At 27.9% G+C, this 12,629-nt stretch overlaps 1 pseudogene; it reads right to left on the bottom strand.

Moving 5' to 3' along the window:
* Positions 1-8,029: 8,029 nt before the first annotated feature.
* LOC113385435 lies at positions 8,030-11,409 on the bottom strand (annotated as a pseudogene).
* Between the last annotated feature and the right edge of the window lie 1,220 nt (positions 11,410-12,629).

Genomic DNA, 12,629 nt, shown 5'->3' with positions numbered 1-12,629 from the left:
TATCTTGCCGACACTGCTTGTCGATGTGTCACACTCAGCTGATCGTCGGCAATACACAATACATAGTTTAGAAACTAAAACTTTATATGTGTTTTGCGTAAGTTGAATTTTTGATAGAATACTAGTAATACCGTAATACCGGTATTATTTGCATCAATACCGGTATTGAATACCGGACAAAAATCGTCCGGGATTCCGGTATTCGGGATTACGGAATCCCGGTATTGTAAGCCCTACTCACATAGTAGCGAGTTCGATTCACACCTTGGAACGAATCCTGTCATTGATTTAGAATTTATGAAAAAACTAGTGGGGCGCATGGCATCGTGTCTTAAAGAAAATTGCTGGAACTTCCCGTATCAAAAATTATTATTTTTTTAAAAACGATTAACATTTTTGAAAAAAAATTTACTTCGCAAAAATTAGATTTTTGTGAAACTATAGATTTGACAAAAAATTACTTTTTTTTGAAAAAAGAAATTTTATTGAAAAATTGTATTCTTCATTTTAACATATTTTGGAAATTCCATTTCCAATTGCGCCGGGTCGCCGTCTTACGGATGAACATTGGTACGGAACCCACAGGAATGTAAACAAAATTTATACTTATTGTGAAAATCTCTACAAAATATCTGATAATTTGATGTGCATATGTCTAATGATCATTTTTGACCGCCAAATGGCATTTTTTTTTTTACTTTTTTCATTAGGTCTCCGAAACCGCTAAATCTGCCTTTATGAAAATTTGATCAATTCTTCATCTTGTTAATACAAGTAAAATGTTTTTTGAATTATTAAAATCGGACGCTCGAGCGTCCGATTTTAATAATTCACAAAACATTTTACTCCGTTCTCTTAAAAACTGAGTTACCATTTTTGGCACATTTTGCTCCGTATCTTCGGAACGGCTAGACCTGCCTTCGCCAAAAACTAATCAGCACGTCTCCTTATCACTACGAATCGAATATTTTTTGAATTATTAAAATCGGACGCTCCGTTCTCTTAAAAACTGAGTTACCATTTTTGGAACTTTTTGTCCCGTATCTTCGGAACGGCTAGACCTGCCTTTGCCAAAAACTAATCAGCACGTCTCCTTATCAATACGAATCGAATATTTTTTGAATTATTCAAATCGGTTGATCGGTGTTCCCGAAATCGTCGACAAAAATTTGTATCCGCACACACGCACACACACACACACACATACATACATTTTTTCTAATTGTAAGGTATGCCAAAATATTCAGAAACCTTTGAAACGTAAAGATATATACAAATGTTCATTTTCGATTTTTTTGCGATTACTATAACTTGCCCTACGGGAAGTTAAATATGTGTGGTTAAACTGAAACTAGCTGTAAGTGGAATTCTGTCTTAAGGCAATTAAGGCATCGTGCCTTAAGGCAAATTGCTGGAACTTCCCGTACCAAAAATTATTTTTTTTTTAAAAAACGATTAACAATTTTGAAAAAATTTTACTTCGAAAAAATAAGATTTTTGAAAAACTATAAATTGGACAAAAAAATACTTTTTTTTTGAAAAAAAATTTTTTTTTCAAAAAAAATTTTTTTTTTATTTTTTTTTTTTTTGAAAAAAAAAATATTTTCCTTATTGTGACATATTTTGAAAGATCTAAACTTTTTTTCAAAGCAATCGTACTGCTTTAACTGCATAAAGACGAATTATCAAAGAGCGTAAAGCGCCACGTCGCCGCCTAACGCGTGAACACTGGTACGGAACCCATAGGACTGTAAACCAAATTCATACTTATTGTTAAAATCTCTATAAAATATCTGATAATTTGATGTGCATATGTCTAATGATCATTTTTGGCCGCCAAATGGCATTTTTTTTTACTTTTTTCATTTGATCTCCGAAACCGTTAGACCTGCCTTCATGAAAATTTAATCAATTCTTCATCTTGTCAATACAAGTAAAATGTTTTTTGAATTATTCAAATCGGACGCTCCGTTCTCTTAAAAACTGAGTTACCGTTTTCGGCACTTTTTGCCCCGTATCTTTGGAACGGCTAGACCTGCCTTCGCCAAAAACTAATCAGCACGTCTCCTTATCAATACGAATCGAATGTTTTTTGAATTATTCAAATCGGTTTATCCGTGTTCCCGAAATCGTCGACGAAAATTTGTATCCGCACATACATACACACACGTACATACATACACACACACATACACACACACATACACACACACATACACACACACATACACACACACACACACACACATACATCCATTTTTTCTAAGGTATGCCAAAATGTTCAGAAACCTCTGAAACGTAAAGATATATAAAAATTTTCATTTTCGATTTTTTTGCGATTACTATAACTTACCCTACGGGAAGTTAATAAATAAATAGTGTTTGTTAAGTAGAAATTAAATAAAAATTAAGAAAAATAGGAATTATAGAATTCTACTGGCTGTTGAATTGTATTAGGAGTAACAAGAAAAAATATTAGAATTTGCAGAGATTAAAAGAATAATGAAGAAAAAAAATGGAATGAAGATAGAAGTTGAATAGAATTAGAAATTTGATACAAAAAAGCATGAATTGAAGAAAATAAAAAGAAGAAAAATTTAAAAAAATATAGAATAGGATATATAAATTGAATATGATATAAAAAAATCAGTATAGAATTGGAAATAAATAAAAATGTTGTAGGTGGCTAAATGCTCAGATAAGGCCAAATAAAATTTAAAAAAATTATATTAAACGTATTAGTGTTATACCTGTAGAAAATCATTAATAAATATTTGATATGTTATAACATATCAAATATTTATTAATGTATTTCTTGAGAAATAATTTATAGGCAACCGTAATATTCGAGAAATATTGAATGTTTTCGAAAAGATTTGTATAAATACTGTCCTATAAATATTTTATAAATATCTTTCCTATTTTCCTATTTTAAAGACAAAATATAAGGTTTCATGAATTAGTCACGGACGTTTAAATATGCTTACATAAGAAATAAATAAACAAATCTTGATCAAGCGAAATTAGAATGAAGAAAAACTCATCTCAGATATGCAAAAATTTCGATTTTTTGACGATTACAATAACTTACCCTACGGAAAGTTAATAATTAATCGGCAATAAAAAAATATTAAAAACGATGACTGAAAAATTACTTATTTGGTTTTCAACTCTTAATGCGGTTTATATAGCGAAAAAACTCCTAACATACTCTTATAAAACTTTTCGCCAAATAATAAGAATGTTAGGTAAGTCTACAGAAATATTAAAAAATAACAATTATTTCTTTTGTGATCCATACTTAAAGAGTGTTTTTCATTTTTAATATACTTTTAGCAGTCCAAATCAATTACACACTATAGTATACTTAAAAAAAAACAACTGAAACTTTTATACCAAAAAACCTAGTATTTTAAGAAAATTTGATAACTATACTATAATTTAATGTTGTTGCGTTATGATTTTATTTATGTAAATTACTGTGATGTTTATTGACTGACAAGCCTCGTATGCTGAATATACCCACGGCCGCTAAATATAATAAATAATATTAATTATTTTTATAATGTCACTTTGACATATTACATATATTGCTGGATTAAATGATAGTATATAATAATGTATACCATATTTTATTTCTTATCTCTTATATATCAAGTTTTCGCCATATGCATATTTGCAATCTGCATTTGGTTATTAGTTATGATATCAAATGTGGTCAAATTCATTGATTATGTTACGCTTATTTATGAAGAAGCTGAGGTGATGACTTGTAAAAAAAAGGATTGATATAACGAAAAATAATAAAGGATATTCAAAATATTTATTTTTTGTAGGACTATCGGGAACCGCATAATTTACAAAAATATTCCAAAATATTTGCCAGTTTGAGCATGGCAATGTTTCTGATAAGTATATTCGGTTACTATGCTGTAATTAAAGAATCAAAACTGATGATAGTGGTCGTAAGTTGTTAGAATAACTAGAAATTCAGATAAAGTACATCCTTCTTTCGTGTTAATAACTTTTTCGTTAATTTATAATTCTGAATATTGATAAAAAAAATTAATTATTATATTTAAATAGCTTCATCCTTAAAATTTACTTCATATTATTTAATTCATTACGTGTTCATTTTTCTCTTACTAATTGATGTTCTTTTTAATGCATCATATAATTCACATTTTTCTTATCTATATATTTTGTAATACCTTATCCATATGTATTCTTTTCTTATATAACCTTTATTCATATTTAATGATAATTAAATATAATCTTCAAGATAATTTATATTTTTTTATTTTGCCCGATTATGTCTGATATTTAGTGTACTTTTTATTTAAATATGTAGTAATGAAGTTAAATATTCCTTCTCTCATCCATATATCTTTCCGGTATTTTAATATATTCTATATTATTCAGACATGATATTACAGTTGCAGATTTAAGTTCACTAATATTAATTACATAGTTACATAATTCACTAATATCATTATAAAAAAGTAGTTAACCAACATCTCTAAATTTTATACTTTTCTTTCATTTTAATTTTTAATTTTTCTAATTTTAATGATGTAATAACTGAGTTTTTCATTTAGTATTTGTTTTCAAGTGCTCACTCAATCAATACACTTCACATTTTCAATAAGAATCTAGTTTTTAATTTGAAAGCATCCAATTTACTACATTTGTACTTTTATTAGAATATCTATAATACGATAGTTATTTTTATAATAATTATCTAGAATTTTATAACTATATTTCTATATTTCAGTACGCGAGTATCGCCAGCACAATAATTTTAGTTAAAGCAGGTTCAGGCCTTCATCTGCACATAAATGCTGAGAAAGTACGGTTTGTAATAGAAAAAATCATATCATAAAATGATATAATCTAATAAATTGTATAAGAATTCTTACACAATTTATTAGATTTAATTAGATGAGTTCTATTCCATAAGTAATAAAAAAAGTCGAGCAAGTATCCTCATTGCCATTTTATTTTAGAATGGATCACAACTGCCTAAAATATTGGAATTAATGGTAACTGACTACAAATTTAATTCAAGTAAACCAAGTATTACAAAGGTTTTTGATCAACTTATGAAAAGTAAATATCAATAAAATACTCAAAGAACGGTCAAACTTTACAAGTAATAATGATCGTAGATTATCAATGTTGCGGAAAAACTAATTATATGGATTTCGACAGTCAACCTTCAATTAGCGAATTAAGAAAACCAGAAATATCAAACCTAAATGAATCAATCGAAGAATTCACAGACAATAAAACATCATTTTTAGAAATCCCGAAAGTTTGTTGTAAAGATGGTAGTAATTGTCTCGGGAAATTGACTAATCAAAATTCGAATTTTGAAAAGGTAAGCAATATATAATATGATTGAATTTTGTAAATTGATTTTTTCATTTGTAAACTTGTTTTGCAGGGGTGTCAGAGAGTTCTATTAAATTTGCTACAATTGAACAGAATAATGTTGTTGGCAATGGGTTTAGGACTTTCGTTTATTCAAATTATTTTGATGATTCTAGCATGTTTACTATATTTTGGCTTGAATTACGGGTGAGTATCATACCATTTTCTAAATATACATAATTACCATACTCGTCGTACAAAGTAACTTTACTTTCACCTACATGAAAAAAACTAGTGGGGCGCATGGCTTTGTGCCTTAAGGCAAATTGCTGGAACTTCCTGTACCAAAAACTATTTTTTTAAAAAAGATTAACATTTTTAAAAAAAATTATTTTGAAAAAATTAGAGTTTTGAGAAACAATATCAATTTTTGAAAAAAAAATATTTTTTTGGAAAAGACTGAAAAAAAAATTCTTTATTTTGAAATATTTCAAACGTTTTAAAAATATTTTAAAAGTTCTGAACTTTTTTCAAAGCAATCGTACTGCTTTAACTACATAGAGACGAAATATAGATGCGCGTAAGCGCCGCGTCGCCGTCTAACGGAAAATCTCTATAAAATATTTGATAATTATAAAATTATCATTATAAAATTATTATTATTGGCACATAAGTGCATATGTCTAATGACCATTTTTGACCGCCAAATGGCATTTTTGTTACTTTTTTTACTATATCCGAAACCGCTTTTCTTAACCTGCCTTTAAGAAAATTGTTTTAAACAAATACAATTGGAAAACTTTCTTTCCTAAATGTTGCCACGAGCTTAAAACTTTTACTAATATTTCTAGTACCTATTGTATTAGGAGTAAGATGTTGTTTAAAAATACAAGTAGAGATTGAAAGCGAAAAATGAATTTCATCGATCACCTATCAATCGTGATCTGCACATATATAAGTGTAACAATAAATAATAAAATATTCATTAAAAATTATATTTTCATTTTTTTTCATCTTTGAATTATTTCCTCATGATCCATATCAATAAATTTTTATCGAAACCAAAAACAATCTTCAAACAAGTATGAAAAATTTTCGCAACGGCTAACCAGAGATGAAATAACTGTTTTAAATTTTGCCACCTTAATGATTTATCACTGAAAAAATTGTATGTTCCCTGTATATATAACTGAAAAAGAAACTTTAGACGCATATTTAATGTTTGCGCGTTGTATGGCTTTAAAGCTCGTGAATAATTATTCAAAATTTGGTTTTAAACCTTTGGCTAATCATGTAATTGATATTTAATAAAAAATAGTTGTAGTTCATGTTTTAAGGCTATTTCGCCTCATTTAAACCTTAAATATAAAAAGAAATCGGCAGTCCTTTAATTTGGTCGGTTTTCAATTCGGTTGCTTGCGTGCAGGGACAGGTACAGCCCTGATTATTATACGCCGGTCTGTTGCATTCAAATATATGTATAATCTATTCAGAAAAATTTAATTATTTTTATATCTTTTTAGTAAATGTGTATTTTTGTCTGACCATAAATCACAACCAAAATACCCAATAGAAGAATATAATAGACAGCAAACGTTTGTCCCGGTTCAAGAACGGATAACCGGCGGCGCGGATGAAATGGTCCATGAGTTGGGTTTGTATAAACTTTTCCCACCTTATAATGAATTTCTTCTCAAACACATGTTGAATAAAAAAAAACAGCAAAATAGTAACAGTTCGATCATAATTTAACAGCTTTACAGATTATTTTTTACAGATAGAAAATCATATCGGTCAAACCATTCGAAACAGCATTTGAAACGATCATCTGACGTCAAAGAAATAACTCCTACACCATCTAAATTGCCATTAGAATCCAAGCCAAGAATTCCAAGATGCACAAATGTTGAAGTACTCAATGTAATGGATCATAGTCAGAGAATGAATTACTTGCAAAATATGTTGGATAATCGAGAACACCAAATACATGAATTTCATAATCAAATGTTACTCGAACTGAATTTACACAACAGACAACAACTCCAGTTAGATCACAAGATTTTTGAAAAATCGTTTTTTCCTAAGCGTAATCGGAACATTAGGTTAAACAACTAATCAAATTGAATATAATGAAACTAATACTAAAATCGTGTACTCGCCGATTAAGGTTTATGTTATATGTATTTATATAATAAAAATATGTTAAACATTCAATTTAAAAACCAAAACAGAATTTAATATATATTTATAGTTGAAGACTTCGCTATGATATAGATTTTATCATTATAATAAGATGTGGACGTAATATTTTTTCATGTTTGTAAATTTGATCGCTTTGGATTATCACTATAGTATATATATATATATATAGATGGTATCCACTTTCTCAAAGATTAAAAAATCCTTTTTATTTACCATGGTGGTTAAAGATTATATATGTACATATATATATATATATATATATATATATATATATATATATATATATATATAATGTGTGATTTTATATGCAGAAATCTGGAAATTGTGTAACCATTGGACAATATTACCATGCATCAGGATAATGTAAAAATATTTTAATCATGAAGATGAATTATATACAATTAATAAATTATAATATATAATCACAATAGTATTTCCACATATGAAATCAACATCACCAGCTGTTATTAGATCCACTGGATTGAAAACTACGTTTTATACTAACTGATTGGTAAAGCTGACGCCAAACAGCTACCTGAAAACCAAGTTCTCATTTCTATCCAAACGAATTTTATTAGAATATAATGAATAAAGTGCTTGTTAGCATCTTACCTGTGAATCTTTAATCTGATCACAGAAACTTACATCTAATAGTTGAAGATCATAGCAATTATTGAGAAATCTGAATTAAATTGAAGACATATTTTTTAATTATATTTTCAAGTAAAAATATATGTTTTTACCACAATATATTAGATTGTCGGTAATATAGATATATGTTATAAAACAATATTAAAAAGCTGTGCCAGTAAATATATTTATATGTTTTTAGGTGTAGGCAATAATTCAAAATAAGTACTTACGAAAGACATATCTCTGCATTTATTCCTCTAATTCCCATTAAATCAATTTGCTGAAGATTCGGGCATAAAGATGGAAAAAACTGCAAGTCCCAGTCAGTAATACCTCTCAAAGCCACTAAAAACAATTTTTAAGTTTGGGGCATCCTTTTGCTAAGCAATGCAGACTATCTCCCGGTTCACCAATTCCCATGCTATACAATAACAAATTGAAAAATTTTACAAAATAAAATCTATATTTAATATTCATGATAGCAAATAATTGAAAAAAGTGAGCAAGAAATCATATAACATGCTACAAACAATGATAATAATATAACTTGTTACCACCAACTTAGATCAATTTCTTCTAAAGAAGAAATTCTTGATAAAAATCGTACTCCAACAGATGTTATTGAATATCCTTTCCATAAATCCAAGGAAATTAAACTTTGATTAGTTATAGATAATTGCCTCATAATTTCATCTAAATTTGATACATGAGCACAAGAGCCTTAAAATATATTATAACCATTTCAGTGCTATTAACATATCTAATAATAAAAATAGTGAAAAAAGAAGTCTCACCTAGATTAAGATGTTTAAGATTTTTATTGTGTTTGAGAATCTCTAAAAGTTGAAGAGTTTCAATATTAGTACGATACAAGTCTAGACGTTCTAAATTTCTAAGCTTTGCCAATTTTTGAAAACCTACTGAATTTATATTGGCACAGTTACGTAGACAAATTTCTGTAATAAAAAGTATTATTTTATGCTTTAAAAACTGATAATTATATAAGTTTCTTTTAAGCAATCTTGAACTATCAAGAAAATCCAAGATGATAGAATAATCTATGATTCATTACCTTTTATATTAGAGCAGTATTGAGAGATACTCAAGCAAGTGTCATTACTTACAAATTTGCAAGTGTTCAGCCGCAAATCTATCAAATAGCGACCACAATTCTTCAAGAATCTGAAAATTCATAATTTAGTTTTTTAAAGTGCTATAAAATTAGTTTCTTTTTTTGTAAATTAAACATGCTCCTAATTGATATGTTATGCAAATTGATATAAAATTTATTACCATGTATTACTATTACCTACTTGGTAAAATGCTCCTCCTTAAAACTACCATAAGAACCACACCAGGATAAATCTAATTTCTGCAATAATTTACTTCTGAAAACATATATGAAAGAATGAGAATACATAAGTACCACAATCCTATATGAGTTTTGTTATTCATTCGAGTATAATGAAATAAAAACAAATATTAAGGACAAAAAATCTAAGGCTAATAAACAAATTATAGTAATCACCTGACGGACAATGTTTGCAGAGCTTCAACATTCAGATAGTGCCAATAGGGTTTCAAACCTAACACGGTATACAACATTGGATCAGTGCAAAGAAGATATAAGTAAGAACTTGTTTGGGAGCATCGAAATAGAGATATTAAATCCAAATAGCCAAGTATTTTCAAAATGGTCTCATCCTGAAAACAAGGTTTTGTTTTGATATGAAATGTATGTGTTTACATTAATCTTTACATAAAATATTGATATTCATATAAATATTACTATTCAAACAACTTATTTTGTGAGAAATTAAAACGAAAAGCATCATATTTATTCTTTTATTACAAACAACATGATTCATACTTACTGGTAAACAGGATATCATTCCTAAATTCCTTTTCTTTTCTTTAGATTTCAAGCTTGATTTATAATCATTAACTACCTTTTGTAATTCATGTATTTTATCTTCATCTTCTATCAGATTTTCATGAAGAGACATTTTACAAATTGCTGACACCAGTTGACCTAAAAATATTCAAAATAAGAACACGAATAGACTATTTACAGTATAAACTATTTTTTTATTACCATTCCCAATTGTGGATATAATTTTCTCTTCTTTGACATCAACATTTTGTGAATTCAATGGCAATTTAGAACCAGTCAGAAGAACTGCATCAAGTTCTGTATAATATTCCAAATGGCTTTGGTTAAATTCTAAACGTAATAATCTAAAATAACATAAAAAAACCTATAATTACACTTTTTGAATTGGACATCAGTTTGTAATAATCTCAAATATCATCACATGTTTACTTTGTGGGGTATTTCGTTGTTTGAATTGGTGGGGTAAACATGCGAGGTTTATGTCCAATAATTTCAGGTTTTCCTTCCCATAATAATGACCAACATCCTTCTGGCTGAGATGCCCAAATCCTGACCAAAGCCCCAGGGTTATAAATTTCAAATAAACTTACACATATTGGATACACTGATGTCTCGTATAAAATTTCTGCAGAATTTTTGTTATATAAAACATTGACATTGGCAATTAACTAAATCATATTTATTTCAAGTTATTAAAATGTGGTACTAAAAAATAAAATATATTGTAAATATTTGGATTTTTGGTTAATAGCAATGTTACAGTAATCAATAACAATATAGCGTGACAATAAATTAGTATTTGATAATGCTTTAATACTATGATGAACTATTGAGTATTTCATCATACTAACAATTAATTAACAACCAAAATATATTGAATCATTAGAAGAATTCTTATTACATAAAGATATATAAACCCTTTACTGATCTATCAATAGAATGCACCTATAAAATCTTCACTAACTATGTTTCCTTCATTTTGGGGCATAAAAGGTTCTAGACGAGATGGTGCTAAATTCCACCACTTGCCATAAGTTCTCTAAAATAAAATTCACTTACAAATTCATTAATTAAATATAAATATTTGAATTCTTCGGTTTTACCATCACAAACGATTGTGAAAAATCTCCATAATCTGGAAATTTAGAAGGTTTTCCACAAATGTTATAAGCAGTATATGAAACACTTATATCACTGCCATACTGTGAGCTAAAATCAGTTACTGCTAGTACGAATTGCTCTATTATATATGAATTTTCCTCTGAATTATCATATAAAGAGCCTTCTGAATCGCTAATATCATCCATTTTAGTGAATTATATATTATTTATTATCATGTTTATTTAATTTTTCGGTTTGTGACAATAATTAATTTTTCAATATGTCAAAATCATGACATATTCAAAGTTTTCTGGGCTTCATGCCATATGTCAAATTGTCAAAATAATTTTTTAGACAGACCTCTGGTACCCTAGACACATAGATAAAAGAAGAGTATATGCCTAGACAATATAAATTGAATTAATAATCTGTCTAGTACTATATGAATAATATATTCATTATTGTCTAGATCTAAACAAAAATACGTATAGATAAATTCATTATTCAAAATTAACAAATTCAAAATTATTAACAAAATAAATTCCAATGTTATATATTTAAAAGCTCGCATAATTTTATATTAAATATTTTGATTTCATAGATCTGTTAAAAATTTGAAGCTGTATATTCGAACCAACATTATAAAATATTTTCTACACTAATTTTTAGAATACATAAATCAGTTCTTTAAATTTTCAATGAATATACAATTTGTGTCCATTGGCCCGTACTAAAATTGCATCATGTTCTATAATATAAAAAAAATTAATAAATTTGTTAAATAACTGGTGGTGTGTGGCATCGTGCTTTAAGGCAAATTGCTGGAATTTCCCGTACCATATTTAGATCCGTATCTCCAAAACGGCTAGACCTGCCTTTGCCAAAATCTATAATCACCACTTTTCTCTATCATCATGAATTGAATATTTTTTGGATCGTCCAAATCGGTTGCTTTGTTCTCTCAAAACACGATTTCTATTTTCTGCAATCTTTGCTCGGTATTTCCGAAACAACTGGACCTACCTTTGACAAAAACTAATCAGCACATCTCCCTATCAATAAGAATCAAATATTTTTTAACCATTCAAATCGAAGACGAAAAATTTTATCCATACATATACACACACACACATCAATTTTTCTAAGGTATGCCAAAATGTTCAGCAACCTTCAAATCGTGAAGATATAATTAATGGATAATTTATAGAAAATTTAAGGAAATTACAAAGCAAAATATTTTTACGACATTTTTTTAATGATTTAAACCGCTCTAAATTCAACTCTTTTTGATCCAAAATTGTCTGTTTAATAATTCAAATACTTTTCAAAATCTTCTAACTGGTTGAACCAATATGAAAAAACTACAAAATGTTTGTTATGTGCTCCCGCATTAATTCTTCTTTAGTTTAGTAAAAGCCCGAATTGG

This window comes from Ctenocephalides felis, unplaced genomic scaffold (genome assembly GCF_003426905.1).
Source record: "Ctenocephalides felis isolate EL2017-DRISC unplaced genomic scaffold, ASM342690v1 CF-g0.4_SCAFFOLD_00845, whole genome shotgun sequence".
NCBI lineage: Eukaryota > Metazoa > Arthropoda > Insecta > Siphonaptera > Pulicidae > Ctenocephalides > Ctenocephalides felis.
This window is presented reverse-complemented; position numbering and strand designations above follow the sequence as displayed.